Raw genomic sequence first — 15712 nt, 5'->3', positions numbered from 1 at the left:
TAGCAGGGACACTACAGTTGTGCCCATCAGCAAAAGGCAGCCCCCAACTACCACATGAGTAGCCAACAGGCCTGTTCTAAAACAGCTCACTGATGAGGACATATTATTTTCAAGGAATGTTCTAGAAGTAATGGTTGTTAAAAAAAAAAAAGAACACATGATGGTGGTACTGTGGAGATCACTGTTTATATATACACACACAAATATATATATTGAGTCTAGGGAGACAAATATACCGCAAACTGTGGGTAGGTGTCAGGTGATGAGCCACAGAAGAAATCACAGTTACCAAAGAAAGATGACAAGCCTCATTTTGAAGCAGAGCTAAACATCAGGGATGAGAACGGCAGGGGGCTGCAGGCCCCCCCCAATGGGGGCCGCAGTGGGCCGGGGGCCACTTGCCCCAATTGGGGGATGCAGGGGCCACAGGCCCCTATTGGGGGCCACAGGGCCCACAGGCCCCACTTGGGGGCCGCAGAGGGCCAGGGGCAACGCCCCAGAGGGGGCTCAGGGGGAAAAGCTCCCTGGAAACTCCTGGATTTTGGCAGTAGAGCAACCCCAAAACCATTAATTTCATCACTCGATTTCAACAGTTTTGTTAAAAAAATATTCCTGCTTGGTGGGCTGCCAAGGTGAATATACTAATACAGTCAAGCCTCGGTTTTCGACCACAATCCGTTCCAGAAGGCGGTTCGAGAAGCGAATCGTCAAATTCCGAATCTATTTTTCCCATTACAAATAATGGAACATTTTTAATCCGTTCCAAGACTTTTTTTAAGCATTTTTTCATTTGCGGATTTTTGTCCGATCCCGCAACTGCAGCGCACCGCCGAACGCGCAACAGTAGCGCGTTGCCGACCGCGCAACTGCACCGCGCTGGTTGCATTATTGTGACAGAGCCGTCACTGAAATTTAGAAAATATTTTTAAACTCCTGATGTACTTTCCAATATTCAAGAGGACCTAAGTGCGCAGGGAGCTTAATATATTCCGATCGCGCAACCGCAGCGCGCCGGACGCTCACTGTCGCATTGCTTTAAAAGCGTCTTTGTGTTCCGAGTTGTAAAATGACGCTGCTCTCGAGCCATGCCCATCTGAAGCAGTTCGTGATCCCGTTTGACTTGTCTATTTCCCTGGCACGATCCTCGTCTTTTTTCTCTAAAACCTTCGGCATGCTGGCTAAAACCTTTGCTAATCAGGCAAATGAGTAGGCAAATGATGTGACGAAAGTAGCGCCAAAATGCTGCCGAAAATAATTCAGTTGTTGTCGCAATACTGCTGCCAGCCCCCCCATATAAAAACAATTTTCTCAACGGATCTACACGATTCACAAAAATGATATTCCCGACGGAAAAAAACACGGAAATCCGCGGATCCGCGCAAGATTCTCAACCCTGCTGTGGTATTATCATATGTTGAAACTATATTATATAGCAGGGGTCTCAAACTCCAGTCCTCGGGGGCCGCATTCCTACATGTTTTCCAAGTTTCCCTCGTTAAACACACCTGATTCAATTATCAGGCTCCTGCAGAACGTGAGGATGAACTGATCATTTGAATCGTGTGTTTAACGAGGGAAACTTGGAAAACATGTAGTAATGCGGCCACCGAGGACTGGAGTTTGAGACCCCTGTTATATAGTGTGTTAATGGAGGTCTCGCATAATTATTGACAGTTGGGGGCGCTGTGGTGCACCAGGGTATTGTACTGCTATGTGAGACACGAGTGGGGAGGACATAAAAAGTTGCTGAATAAAGAAGTTGCATTAGCCTTCATCTCTACTCCGTATAAACACAACATGGTGTCAGAAGTGCTGTGAAACAGTAACCCACATGGAGAAACGTCCACCGCGGAGGGAAAGGACGAGACGGGTGAGGAAGACAAATGAGTGACGGAGAAGACGAGCGGAGTGGGGAAGGAGCTAGCATGATGGCTAACACAGCCAGCGCTACGTTTAGCATTCAACCACCGGAGCCCTTTGATTTTTCCAAGCCGCACGAGTGGACAAAATGGATAAGGAGTCATGAGCGATTCCGTCAGGCAAGCAACTTAACAGCAAACTCCGAAGAAAATCAGGTGAATACCTTGATATACTGTATGGGAGACGAAGCAGATGACGTTTTGAGAGGCTTGAAGGTCACTGAAGCAGACCAGCGTGACTACATTAAAGTGAGAGATGGTTTCCACTCGTTCTTTATAGTGAAAAAGAACATTGTTTATGAACGAGCACGCTTTAATATGCGAAAACAGGAAACAAATGAGACTGTTGATGCATTTGTCACCACTCTGTATGCATTAGCTGAACACTGTAATTATGGGACATTGCATGATGAGCTAATCAGTGGGGTAAAGCAGATGTTTGCTCTGTAGACAGAGTATGTAAAGGCCGAAAGCAAAAAGAAAAGCCAAGATTCAATAAGTTCAAAAGTAATGGAGCTAAGCCACTCAGCAACATAAACCAAAAAGGCTCCCAGTGCTACAAATGTGGTGGCGCCCTGCCAACGATGCCAAGTGCCACACGTGTGGAAAAAAAGGTCACTACTCTTTCTGGGCTCAGTGACATCAGATAGCCATACATGGACTGCTGATATAACCCTAATAGACAAAAATGTCACCTTCAAACTCGATACTGGTGCGGATGTTACTGCTGTATCACAGACTGAGTTTAAAAACATATTTTCCAACACAAAGCAGCCTGTTCTCAAAAAGCCAGAAAAACCCTTGTTGGGTCCAGGACGGATTCCACTGGACGTGTCAGGGTTCACCAGACTGCAGCTGAGGAAAGGAGCCAAGCAGACCATGGAGAATGTTGTGTTTATGTTGTTCAAATCCTGAGCACGCCATTGCTCGGGTTGCCAGCCATTAAAGCCCTTGGCTTGCTTATCCGAGTCGACAGCATAGACAAGGAGACCCTCAAGGCAAGTTAACCCAAGTTGCGCAGCGGTCTGGGTAAGCTACAACAACCATACACCATAAAGCTCAAGCCAGGTGCCGTGCCATATTCAGTAAAAAACCCCAGGAGGATTCCACTACCTCTGGTGGGTGAAGTCAAGAGAGAGCTGCAGCGCATGGGAGCTCTGGGCGTCATCAGCCGGGTGGAGGAGCCAAATGATTGGTGTGCCGGCATGGCGGTCTTGCCCAAAAAGGACAAAAGAAAGGTGCGGTTGTGTGTGGATTTAACCGGCTTGAATGTGTATCTGTGCCGTGGAAAATACATTCTCCCATCTGTGGAACAAAGCCTGGGAACGCTTACTGGAGAAAAACTGTTCAGCAAGTTGGATGCCAACTTGGGCTTTTGGCAGATTCCATTAACGGAGGAGTCAGCCAAGTACACTACATTCATAACGCCCTTCGGACGGTTCCACTTTAACCGCCTTCCATTTGGCATCGCTTCTGCGCCCAAACATTTCCAGTGCAGGATGGCGGAGATCACAGAGGGGCTCAACAGTGTGGTTTGTCACATCGATGATTTGTTGGTGTGGGGGCGGGACCAGGAAGAGCATGACACTCGACTTAATGGCGTGCTACAAAGACTAGAAAAAGCAGGCATCACACTGACTGTGGACAAGTGTGAAATCTCCAAGAGCGAAGTAGTCTTCCTGAGCCATATCATCACAGCCGCAGGCATCCGCCCTGACCCAAGAAAGACAGAGGCCATCACAGACATGACAGAGACCACAAATGCTAGTGAATTAAGGAGTTTTCTCGGCATGGTCAACCAGCTGGGAAGGTTTATTCCCCAGCTAGCTGAAAAAGATAAACAGCTCCGTGACCTCTTCTCAAAGAAAAACTGCTGGGTCTGGGACGTGGACCAGGCAGCAGCGTTTGAAGACCTAAAGAAAGCTCTGTCCTCTCCTCCGTTGCTGGCTATGTATGACCCGGGCAGAGACACCAAAGTATCTGCTGATGCATCATGGTATGGGTTGGGGGGTGTCATTCTCCAGAAATGGGGGGAAGGATGGAAGCCTGTGGCTTACACATCACGGTCACTCACTCCAACTGAGCAACGATACGCACAGGTGGAGAAGGAGGCTCTGGGCCTCACATGGGCCTCACATGGGCCTGTGAACGGTTTCGGGATTTCCTCATCGGAAAGGAGTTTTGCCTGGAGACCGACCATAAACCCCTTCTCAGCCTGCTCGGACCCCAAGCACTGGATCTTTTGCCACAGAGAATCCAGGGTTTCAGGATGAGGCTGATGCGCTACTCATACTCCATCATGCACGTACCAGGAAAGTCGCTTTGGACAGCGGACACACTTTCACGTGCACCTGTAAAATCACGCATGTCCACTGATGACCAGGAGCTGATGGAGAGCACAAACATATTTGTGACTGTGTCACTGAGAGTCTACCTGTCAGCTCATCATATACAGAAAACCTGAAAGAGCAGTTGAAAGCCGACAGTGTCTGCTCGCGTGTCATGACCATGTGCATGGAAGGATGGCCAGCACATGCAAAACAGGAACCAGCGCTGAAAAACTACTGGCCGGAGCGAGCTACATTAACAGTGAAAGATGGCTTACTGCTAAATTACACGACTGGTAATACCTTCTGCAATGAGGAACGACGTGCTATTCAAATTACACGAAGGACACTTAGGTGTCGTGAAATGTAAAGCACGTGCACGTCAATCTGTGTGGTGGCCGGGACTCAGCCAGCAAGTGAACGAAATAATACTGAACTGCAGGACATGCATACAAGAGCGACACAACCCAAAAGAGTCACTCATGCCATCAGGGTGCCCTGAAACTTGGCAAAGGTTAGGAACAGACCTTTCTACACAAGAGGCAGAATAATCCTCTAAGGTCTGACGAAACAAAGGCAGTCTACCCTATGATCTCTGGAAAAAGGGAGATGTGGTATTATCGTATGTTGAAACTATAATATTATATAGTGTGTTATTGGAGGTCTCGCATAATGTTGACAGTTGGGGGCTCTGTGGTGCGCCAGGGGCATTGTACTGCTATGTGAGACACGAGTGGGGAGAAAATTAAAAGTTGCTGAAAAAAGAAGTTGCATTAGCGTTCATCTCTACTCCGTATAAACACAACAGTGGTGGACTGCGTTCGCGCTCTCCCCTGGTCTGTCTGATTAAAACAAAAATCACCCGCAGTAGTACGCACATGGAGTTTAGGTCTGCGATGCTGTGACACACTGAACGCTTTTGAGCATGTTATTAACTGTACTCTGGAAATGTGCATTTGCTTGCTAAACTGTATTAACCAAATTAGTCAATGCAAAATAATATGTAATTACTACGTTCCTGACTCGTTACATGATATGAACGTATCAAAACCTTTTTGTCGGCTGTAGGTCTGTCTTTTTGAAGAATGCGCCTGATTGTTGTTCCTCATACATCAAAAGTATGGATTTCTAGAAAACAACTTTTACTTCCTAAAGTAAAATGACAGATTTATATTCAAATGTCAAATATCGAACGCCACCATCGCAGTGGAGGTGAATTACACTCCAAACAATGCCAGCAACGTCAAAAGCCTCAATTATTTGCGACACAAGAGAGATATAGAGCATTTCCGAAATTTGAGAAATAATTTGAGAAATTACGATCGTATTTTGTTTCTCGATTTGTGTTGAATAAAATAATGAAATTTCACATTTTCAAATAAAACACAGAGATGGGATCATTTCCCGTTCTCTCATACCAAAAGTACACGTACCAAGACATACAACTGTTTTTACCTTCAATACTCAAAATAGACGCCCAATCGATAGGTGACGCTGTTTGAAAGAACGAGCGCCGTCAGTGTTCGATCCAGTACCTACAATGCTGTGCGCCAACAAGGTTTAAAGTAAGTGAGACATTAATGAACACAAAATACTCGTTTAAACCTTCTATTTAGGTTGAGTCCTTCTAAGTATAGTAAATCTATGAACGTCTATTGTTTGTATTAGAAGGAATGGTTGCTGCAATTTGAGTGTGAGACCGCCTGTGAATTTGGTGAGACCAGCAGTGGGGTGGCCCGTTTTGACTCAGATTTTCAGATCACTCGTTTCTCTTCAGATCGAATAAATCTTTCGCCTTTTACTAAAGATTTCCATGGGGAGGAACAAGAGTCTATTTCAATTTTTTTTTTTTATGCTCTGCGAAAGCGGAGCATTCTTTCTGTGAAAATATCAATATTGCAACGGATAGCCGCCGATATCATACTCCGTGCAGCAGTCATACGTTCACATAATTCATACCGACATATATGTGAACATGTTCACATAAACAGAGAAATTATGCCGAGTGCAGACAGACAATCACATTTAAGCCCTCGTTTATCAATGCAGTTTAATTTCTGGTGGTACCCATTTGAACGGGCACGTTAGTCCATTGTAATTTGGCAAAAAATATTGTTTTTGAATAAAAATCAATAACCACCACCATCAATTGCACAAGCAGTCCTGCTCCTCACTTCAAGGAACACGGACTTGAGCAGATCCACCGCGCTGTGCTTCGTTGCGACGTGGCTTGACGGACGCACCCCCCACCATGCCGTGGAGTTAGCTGGGTTTCGGCTAATGCGTGCAGATCGCAGCGCGGAGCTCACCGGAAAATCAAAGGGAGGTGGTATCTGTTTCTGACTGTACATAATGTAAGTTTAAAGCAGTTGTTCTTGCTTACTTAAACGTCTTTCTTTATTGCTCTGTCAACACGCTACAGGTTACCGTCCGGTCACACTTTTCTAACGGACCGTGTCTCACTTAAAGTGGTCCCCATGGAACACAATGCTCACAAATAAACAATCCTATTGTTACATCTTTCTTTTTCTTTTTTCAAGTTAAGGTTTTCCCTTTGAATGTAGGGCATTAAGTGGAACAACAAGCCTAAAAGAACACATCTATAGAAACACAACCAATACTAGGCTCACAGTTCAAAACACATTACATTTCAGGAGTGTAACCACAACATTTCCAATGTATAAAACACTTTTTTTCTTTTTTTTTCTCATACTGTATAGTCTTTCAGGTAGTGGGGTCTGATAGCTTGCCGACCCGATCTGGTGTGTGACCCTTGTTCCCTTGGTGGGGTATCCGATGATGTGGCCCCCTCCGTGGGTGTTTGTGTGGGTGCCTCTTGTGTTGGAGAACATCCTGTGCGACTGCGTCTGAGGTGGCGACGATTCCTCCTCAGGACCCCGCCTGAGTCCAACTCCACCTCATACGATCTGTGGCTCACTTGCTGAACCACCTTCCCCGGTCTCCAGTCCCTGTGTGTGTCACAGGGCTGTACTCTTACACTGTCGCCATTTGTAAGAGTGTCCATGTCCTTCGCCGTGCGGTTGTAGTATTCTTCTTGTCTCTCTCTGTTGTTTTTCAGTCCCTGGTCGTTATGTGTTACCTCAGGTTCCAGCAGCGTGTCCTTTATGGGAAGCAGAGTCCTGGTCCTCCTGCTCAGCAGTCTCTGTGCTGGGCTTGTGTTGAGACCCTGGCTTGGTGTGTTTCGATGATCTAGCATGGCTAAATAAGGATCCTGTCAAGCTGCTGCAGCCTTCAGCATCAGTCGCTTGGCGGTCTTTACTGCTGATTCTGCCTTCCCATTGCTCTGTGGGTAACCCGGCAACGATGTCCTATGTTCAAAGCCCCACTTCTGGCTGAAGCGCTGGAACTCCAGGGATGCAAATTGGGGTCCGTTATCTGAAACAACAGTGTCAGGTATTCCCTGTCGGGCAAAGTGAGCCTTCAGTTTTCTGATAATGGTATTGCTCTTGGTGTCAAGTAATCTACCTCCCAGAAATTTGAATAATAATCCACTGTCATTAGATAGTCTTTGTTGTGGAAAGAGAACAGATCTGCTCCTACCTTGGCCCAGGGTCTGCTGGCCATGTCATGTGGATGTAGTGTCTCTTTCTGTTGTTTTGTGGTCACCGACCTGCAGAGGTCGCATTTGGAGATGAAGGTCTTGATCTCCTCGTTCATCCCCAGCCAATACAGACACTCTCGCGCTCTCCTCAAACATCCCTCCACACCCAGGTGTGAGGAGTGAATTCTGTGTGCCATGTCCACCCTGAGAGCATCTGGTATCACAACTCTGTCTCCCCGGAACACCATGCCATCCTGGAAACTCAGTTCATCTTGGAAGTCGTGGTAGTGCCGTATGCCATTCGGTAAGTCATTTTTCCTCTTGGGCCACCCCTGCAGTATTCTGTTTGCCACACTCTGTAGTTTTGTGTCCTCTTTGGTTGCAGCCCTTATGGCACCCAGCCTCTCTTCTGAAATGGGTAGGTAGCTGACCATGTTCACAGTCTCTATGTCCGTCTCACACTCTCCCTTGGTGTTCTCTGGTAAGTATGCTCTACTCCCTGCCTGGAACATATGTCACCGTAATGTCGTACTGTTGCAATCTGAGTAGCATTCGCTGCAGTCTCTTTGGCGCACTAAGTAGTGGTTTTCTGTGGATATTCTCTAAGCCTTAGAGTCTAAGGGTTTGTGATCACTCTGTATGTGACTTCTCTTCCGTAAGTATACTGATGAAACCTTTCCATTCCAAACACTATGGCCAGACATTCTTTTCCTATTTGAGCATAGCCCTTTTCAGTCAATGTGAGTGCCCTGCTACCAAATGCAATTGGTTTACCTTTCTGTGTCAGGGCGGCTCCCAGCCCGGTGTCTGACGCGTCACACTGGAGTGTCAATTCCTCTTCCTTGTTGTAGTACTGGAGAACTGGTGCTCTGGAAATTTCGTCTTTCAGTCTGTGAAACGCTCTTTCTTGGGTGTCTGTCCATTCCCACCAGGGCTGTGGACTCGGACTCGGGGACTCGGACTCGGTCGGACTCGGTCATTTTTTGCCGGACTCGGACTCGGAGCATGCGGCTCTTTGGCTGGTTTCATGCGGCTCTTTTACGTTCATATCAACATTTGTGTTTATTTTTCGTGCGTATTTGCTTCGCTTGAGTTCAATATGGTTTTTGGTCAAACGCGCATGCGCGTGAGGGGAAATCCCGCAAAGGAGGAGGGACAAACAGAGCGATTGGTTTTGCTGGCTTTTTAATGAATGGCGACTGTGACTACGGGGGCCCATTAGGTCCAGAAAAGCTGACAAGACGCTTGCCAAAATGGCAAGGAAAAAATGAACAGCTAAACGAATATATGACGATGAACACAGGACGTTTTTAACAGAGTTAAAGTTGTTTTTTGTTGAACGCTATGGCAAGCCATTCTGCCTGATATGTCGGACGTCATTGGCGCATTTAAAAGCTTCAAATGGTCAGCGCCACTTCAGCTCACTTCATGCCAATATCGATAAGGACTTTGCAAAAGGGACTGAATTTCGCAAGCACAAGTTTGGAGACTTTGAAAAGTCAGGCAGAAAAATAAGTACAGTTTTTCAAAAAAATTACGAAGCACTCAGAGACTGTCACACTTGCATTGTTTCAACTGGCTTGGAACATTGCACGAGCTAAAAAGCCATACAATGAAGTGGAGTTCGTTAAAATATGCCTCAGTGACGTTGTTGAATTTTATTTTCATCCTGCTGCTGAGAATGCGCCTAGGAATACTGTCCACAGCCCTGCTTGCTTGTTATGAAGACAAATTTAGTTGTTGCGTGCGCGCCCGCGCCTGCCTGCCTGCCTGCCTGCGTGCGTGCACGTACAAGACCCACAATGCCCCGCGCGCAGCCAAGATGGAAGAACCCGGAAGTAGCGAGAGAACAATGTTTTGCCTCTAGATTTGGGGGGAAACGGAGCGTAAGTTACGATCAATGCGGCCACGTTGAGTTGCACTTAGGCTAATGTTTACATTATGTACCAATGTCAAGGACGATTATGTCACCCAGCTTATATCATTGATGTGTTTCGATAGTTGTGGGGTCGTCACAAATTATTTGTGTTTAGATAAATGTCTGAGCTATAATGGTGTAATTAATGATTAAAACTTGAAAGTATCTGTTTATTGTATTCGTTTATATGTTTAATAAAGACAAAGCCATCACAAAACTGTTGTAATTATTTAGATTTTGATCTAAATTAGCCTTGAATAAAGACTAAGCAGTCACATGAATTAACAGAAAAAAATGGACAGACGGACTCGGACTCGTGGTCAAGAGGCCGGACTCAGACTCGGACTCGGTGCAAAAATCCGACCGAGTCCACAGCCCTGATTCCCACCTATTCTCCTTACGTGTGAGTTGTCTCAGAACCTCACAGTCATCAGAAAGATGATCATAGAATTTAGAGAGATAATTGACCATCCCTACTATTCCCTGTACACCTTTCACATCGGTGGGTTTTGGCATGTCTCTGATTGCCCGTACTTTCTCAGGGTTGATCCTCAGTCCCTCGGCTGTGAGGAGATGATCTATGTAGGGTACCTCTTTTTGTCTAAGCTGGAATTTGTCTGCATTCAGCTTGATGTTGCGCTCTGCACCTGGTTAGGAAGTGTCTGACCTTCTCGTCATGGTCCTTTTCCGCCTCCTCTTGTGTTGCTCCTTCCCCTGTGATTAGTACATCATCCGCTATGATGTAGACTCCAGGGAGGCCCTCCAGGGCCTGCATGAGCTTTCTCTGGAACACTTCCGGCGCTGGGCTTGTTCCCATTGGCATTCTTAGCCATCGGAAGCGGCCAGATGGGGTGGCGAATGTGGTAAGGTAACTCGACTCTTCTTCTAGTTTCACATGCCAGAAGCCTTGCTTTACGTCACAGACTGTGAATACTTTTGCCTTGGACATCTCCGGCAGTATGTCATCAATGGTTGGGAGTGGATAGTGACTTCTTTTTAGTGCTCTATTCAGAGGTTTTGGGTCTATACAGATCCGGAGCCTCCCACTAGGCTTTTTCACTGCTACCATGCCAGTGATCCAGTCAGTGCTGCGTTCCACTGGTGCAATTATCCGTCTTCTCTCTAGGTCTTTGAGTTCGTCTTGCAGAGGTGTCATCATGGCTACAGGCACTCTGCGTTTCGGCAGTTTCACTGGCGGTACTCTGTCATCTATCTCTATCCTATAGTCACCCTCCATGCAGCCCACACCGGTGAACACATCCTTAAACTCATCCATTATTTTGTCCATGGTCATGTGACCTCCATTTGTCACTGCGCTTGGCTCCTTCTTCACTATGCTGTCAATAGCCAGAATGTTCTCATATTGCACTTTTATGAGTTTCATGGCTTCACTGGCTTTTCTGCCTAGTAAAGGGGTTCTGCTGTTCTGATCCACTACTTGGAACTCTAATCTGTACAGTTTATTGTTTCTGGGATTTCTGACTTTTACCCTACACGTACCTAGTGGAGTCAGCTTTGTCTTGTCGTACATCACTAGCACTTTCTTGGTGTGCTCTAGCTGTGTGTCTGGGTTTAAAAGATCAATGGGGATGACATTACAAGTGGCCCCACAGTCAATCTGGAATACAACGACTTTTCCTCCGATTTTCATCCCTGCAAAGAGCTGTTGGCTCTGACTGTGGCTGTCTTTCGAGTGATTCATCTTTTTGCTCACTCCCTGTTCCTCCCTTATACAGTTGACATCCTCATACGAGTCACTGTCACTTGTCTCCTCCGGACTCTCCTCGTTTTCCAACTGGTCTCTAGTCTTGATTTGCACTGAGCTGCGAAATGGTTTTCCTTCCCACACTTCTTACACTTTTTCCCAAAAGCCGGGCACTTTTTTTTGCTACGCTCATGTGTTTTTTCCACAGAACTTGCAGTGAATCCCGTTCTCCCTCTGTGTCAGATCCGTCTGCTTCACTGCGTGTACTTCCTCCACTGTCAGTCCTTGAAGTGTCTTACTATTCTCCCTCGATAGCTCCGTGGATCTGCAGATGTTCAGACATGACTCCAGCGTCAGCTTTTCCTCCCTGAGTAATCTCTCCCTCAGCGCTGAGCTGTTTGTACCGCACACTACACGATCCCTTTTCAAAGAGTCTCTAATGGTTCCAAAATTGCAGGTGCTAGCCAGTACTTTCAAGTCCGTTACATAGCTATCCACATTTTCATCCAATCCTTGATTTCTCGTAAAGAATCGGTACCTCTCCACTGTCTCATTTGTCATCGGATTGCAGTATTCGTCAAACTGACTGTGGTCCTTGCAGAGCGGTTCGCACTCGCCAAAGTTGTCCACACTTCTCTGCCCTTTTCTCCGATGAGGTAGCTGAACAGCTTCACTTTCGTCGTCTCGTCCGCCATTGGCATAGTGAGGTCCATGTGAAGTTCGAACTCCTCTTTCCAACTCCTCCATGACTTTGCCAAGTTGGTGGAATCCACCGCCAACGTTCCTGGTGGTTTTAGCCCTTCCATCCCCGTCAGCTAACCAGCTAGTGCTAACGTTCCGTTGCGTTAACTAAGGTAGGTAAATTAAAGCACGGCTCATTTTGGTGTGTACACCGCTGCCACCATGTTACATTATGTTCTGTTCCCGACTGTACATAATGGAAGTTTAAAGCAGTTGGTCTTTCTTTATTGCTCTGTCAACATGCTACAGGTTACCGTCCGGTCACACTTTTCTAACGGACCGTGTCTCACTTAAAATGGTGTTAGAGTGGTGCTCACTCTAACTTATTTTGCAAGAACCACACGGGAGACGGTTTGCCCTTTTAGACACCTGCAGGTGGAGAGTCCATTTGTCGCTGTGCGTACAGCGATGATCGAATGGAGGTCTGACTCTGGCCTCCTGCATGAGCATTTTTATTAAGAGAAACAGGGTGGGGGTGAGAGTGGACTGGATAGAGAAAGCCCTTGACCTCTAGTCAAAACATAGCAAGGGGTGTTTTACGACATTGTGTAGGATGGGACAGGCTAGGTTATTTATTACAGGTTACATTCCAACATAATCATACGATCAAGATAGTTTGGAAAACCCTGACATATCCCTCCTGTTTTATCATATGATTATGCCACCCCAATCAACAAACACAAGCACGAAAATATAAAGAAGAATAGTAAAAATAAGAAAAACACTAATAAAAAAAGATCGATAAAAAAGAGATGACAGCGGACGGGTTGGGGATCGTGTAGGGTGAAACATGACAAAAACAACAAACAATGATAGCAATAACGTCCAGCGAAGATGAGGTTTTTCCTCAATACTCCAGTTCAAACTTAGTGTGTGATTTAAAAACCTGCGGCAGATGTTTAAGTGCAGGAAAAGTCTCACACGGTCCCTCTGCCTTAGGCGACCAGAATGCTATCAATAAAAAAATAAAAACAAAGCCACGATCCGTTCTGAATGAAGTCCGACGGTGTAGCCATGTTGGTAGGAGAGCCCTTACGCCTTGAAAGGGCTCTCCCATCCTGGCACACAGTGGTGATGTCCAAAGCTCCCATCCAGTTTCCTCCTGGAGAGCAGTTGTCGTTAATGCATTTGTGGGTCTTGTTTTCTTGGATGAAACACGTGTAGTCCATTCCAGGTAGCCTTTTGGTTTAGGCCACTTGTGGCATCTGTCGTCCTCCAACAGTCACATTGGGATTAATCCAAAAGAGTTCGATCACAGATTCATTTCTGCAAGTCCAGGGCGGTAGGGGTAGCGTCACTGACTGTGACAGCACAGTGTTGATATCCAACTCCTCCCATGGATGCCATACATTTCGCTTCAGTGACATTCATTGCTCTGGCCTCCAAGTGAACTTGTGTGGAGTAAGGGGAGTGTCAGGTTTAAATCGCTGACTGAACAACTATTAAGAGAAGAGCATCAGCAAACAAACCACAAGTGAGACAGAATATCAAGTCTTTTCTCGCGAGGAGTGCAGTACAGATAGTTTACAACAATCTCACAACACTAAATATCTGTGTACACTCCCGCTCTTTTTATTTGGATTTGCCCTGCCCACAATTATGAGACGAAAGCCCCTAAAGGAAGGGGGGGGGGGGGGGAGCACGTGGGCTTTGCCTCGTAAGCAAAATAATAAGAACGTGAGAAAAAGGAGTTTGAGTTGAGAAGAGAAAGTCCTTGAGCTCTAGCAAGGGAGGTTTTACGACCTTGTGTAGGATGAGACAAGCTAGGTTATTAATTACTGGATACGCACAAACATAATCTAACGATCAAGATAGCTTGGAAAACCCAGACTTTGATGGTCACTTGTAGGTTCATCTGAAGTGCAAGACAGCAATGAGGCATGTTGTCTAACAAAGCGGTCTTTGTTAAGAAGGAACTGTCTCGGTAGATGTCTTCTTTTTGCTGAGTTATCAGCTGCGTCCTGTCTGACCCAGCTGTAACCTCTCTCCTGGCCCAGCCGTACCTTTTCTCTTCTGTGGTACATCATAAAAACAGCAAGGCAAAACAGCAAGCATATATTGCAGTAATATTGCGGTAAAGCATTGATTAGAGAACGCATGATAACATATATATATACATTTTTCTAACAATTCCCTCCTGATTATCATAAGTTCTCAGAGACCATCTTATCACCTAAAACCGGCCACTTCAAAAAGATTTTCAGCCGTAGGATCACAAGTATGAGCACAAATAAGTTTACACCAAGAAAGGATAAACGTTGCGATATTATCATTCGGAAACACCCAGATCTGGGAAGAAGTCTGTAGACCCAAGTGCAAAAATTCCATCATCATCATCGTTATCATCAACATGCTGGCGTTCAGACATTAGAGGCATACCCCAGCCATCTTGTCTTCCATGGGCGATATTGCTGTAGTGATGAGACGATTAAACAGAGCACGGAGACATGGAATACAACAACAACCACACAAGGTGAGTATAGCAGTAATTGAGGACACAAGGGCTTTATACTTCCCAAAAGCAGTCATCCACTTGTTGTGCTCTTTCATCCTCGTCTTGAGGGATTGCAAGCTTGCAATCGCCTTCGTCAGGCTCCCATCAGGGGCGGTGTCATTCTGGATGAAGGTGCAGCATTGTTCCCTGAACATTGCGCAGACCCTTCCTTTCTCAGATAACAACATAACAAGAGCATTGCGGTTCTGGATTGACATTAGGGAAGGCGTGGCTAGCTGTTTGTGCACTGCCTCAAGTCCCGCTTGTGTCCTTTGCCCAATTTCTGCATGTTGCAATGGTTGTAATGTATCATGTCGACGTTCTTGTTCATCGTACACCGCCAGCAAATGGAAGACTCCCATCCTGCTACAATTTGGTCAATTAATTCTTATTAATCAGGAACTCCTCTGGGGACTCTGATTGCATCAATTTCATTCAGATCATCGTCGCCTCTCAAATTTAAAGACATTTTGTTTGTTTGTTTTTCCAGCTTTTTCCCAGATCTTGGCATGTTGATACATATACAATTTAGCTTGACTACATTCTCTGAAAGCAATGGCTTTCTTTTTTCAATGGATATTACTGTATAGAATGCTCTGTCACACATTTCACAATCAGTAGATGTGACAGATTTCACACAATCTTTGGTCAATGGCAACGATACAACATAAAGAATCGGTCGCAAATCCATACATATGACATATTCAATTTTTGCTTCTTGCCTTTACAGCTTGTTTTGCCATTAGCAATCAATTGTTTTCGTTTTTCAGTAACTCTTATAGTTACCTGAAACAAAATATCCACATTAATTTTAGATACAATCATCCCATTCTTTAACATCTACAGTGGTTGTTGACAAAGTACACATATAAACATCATATTTTCATTGCAGTCCAGATCCGACACAGCAGATCATCCTGCAAAGGTCAAATTGACGGTTGTTGCAGGAAATGGCCAGCCTGTGACCAATCAACATTGATGCTGCGCCCCCCCCCCTCGCACGAGGGGTGCTATGGCTGCGGGCGAAGCAGGGAAAGTGTGAGTTT

At 45.8% G+C, this 15712-nt stretch overlaps 1 non-coding gene across 1 annotated transcript; it reads left to right on the top strand.

The window, feature by feature from the left end:
- The first annotated feature begins 6005 nt into the window (after positions 1–6005).
- On the top strand, positions 6006–6119 carry LOC119138864. Its single transcript, XR_005101267.1, has one exon. It is a non-coding gene; the product is annotated as a U5 spliceosomal RNA (small nuclear RNA).
- The last annotated feature ends 9593 nt before the right edge of the window (positions 6120–15712 follow it).

The sequence above is a fragment of the Syngnathus acus genome, chromosome 19 (assembly GCF_901709675.1).
Source record: "Syngnathus acus chromosome 19, fSynAcu1.2, whole genome shotgun sequence".
NCBI lineage: Eukaryota > Metazoa > Chordata > Actinopteri > Syngnathiformes > Syngnathidae > Syngnathus > Syngnathus acus.
Note: the sequence above shows the minus strand (reverse complement) of the source record. Positions and strands in the feature narration are given on the sequence as shown.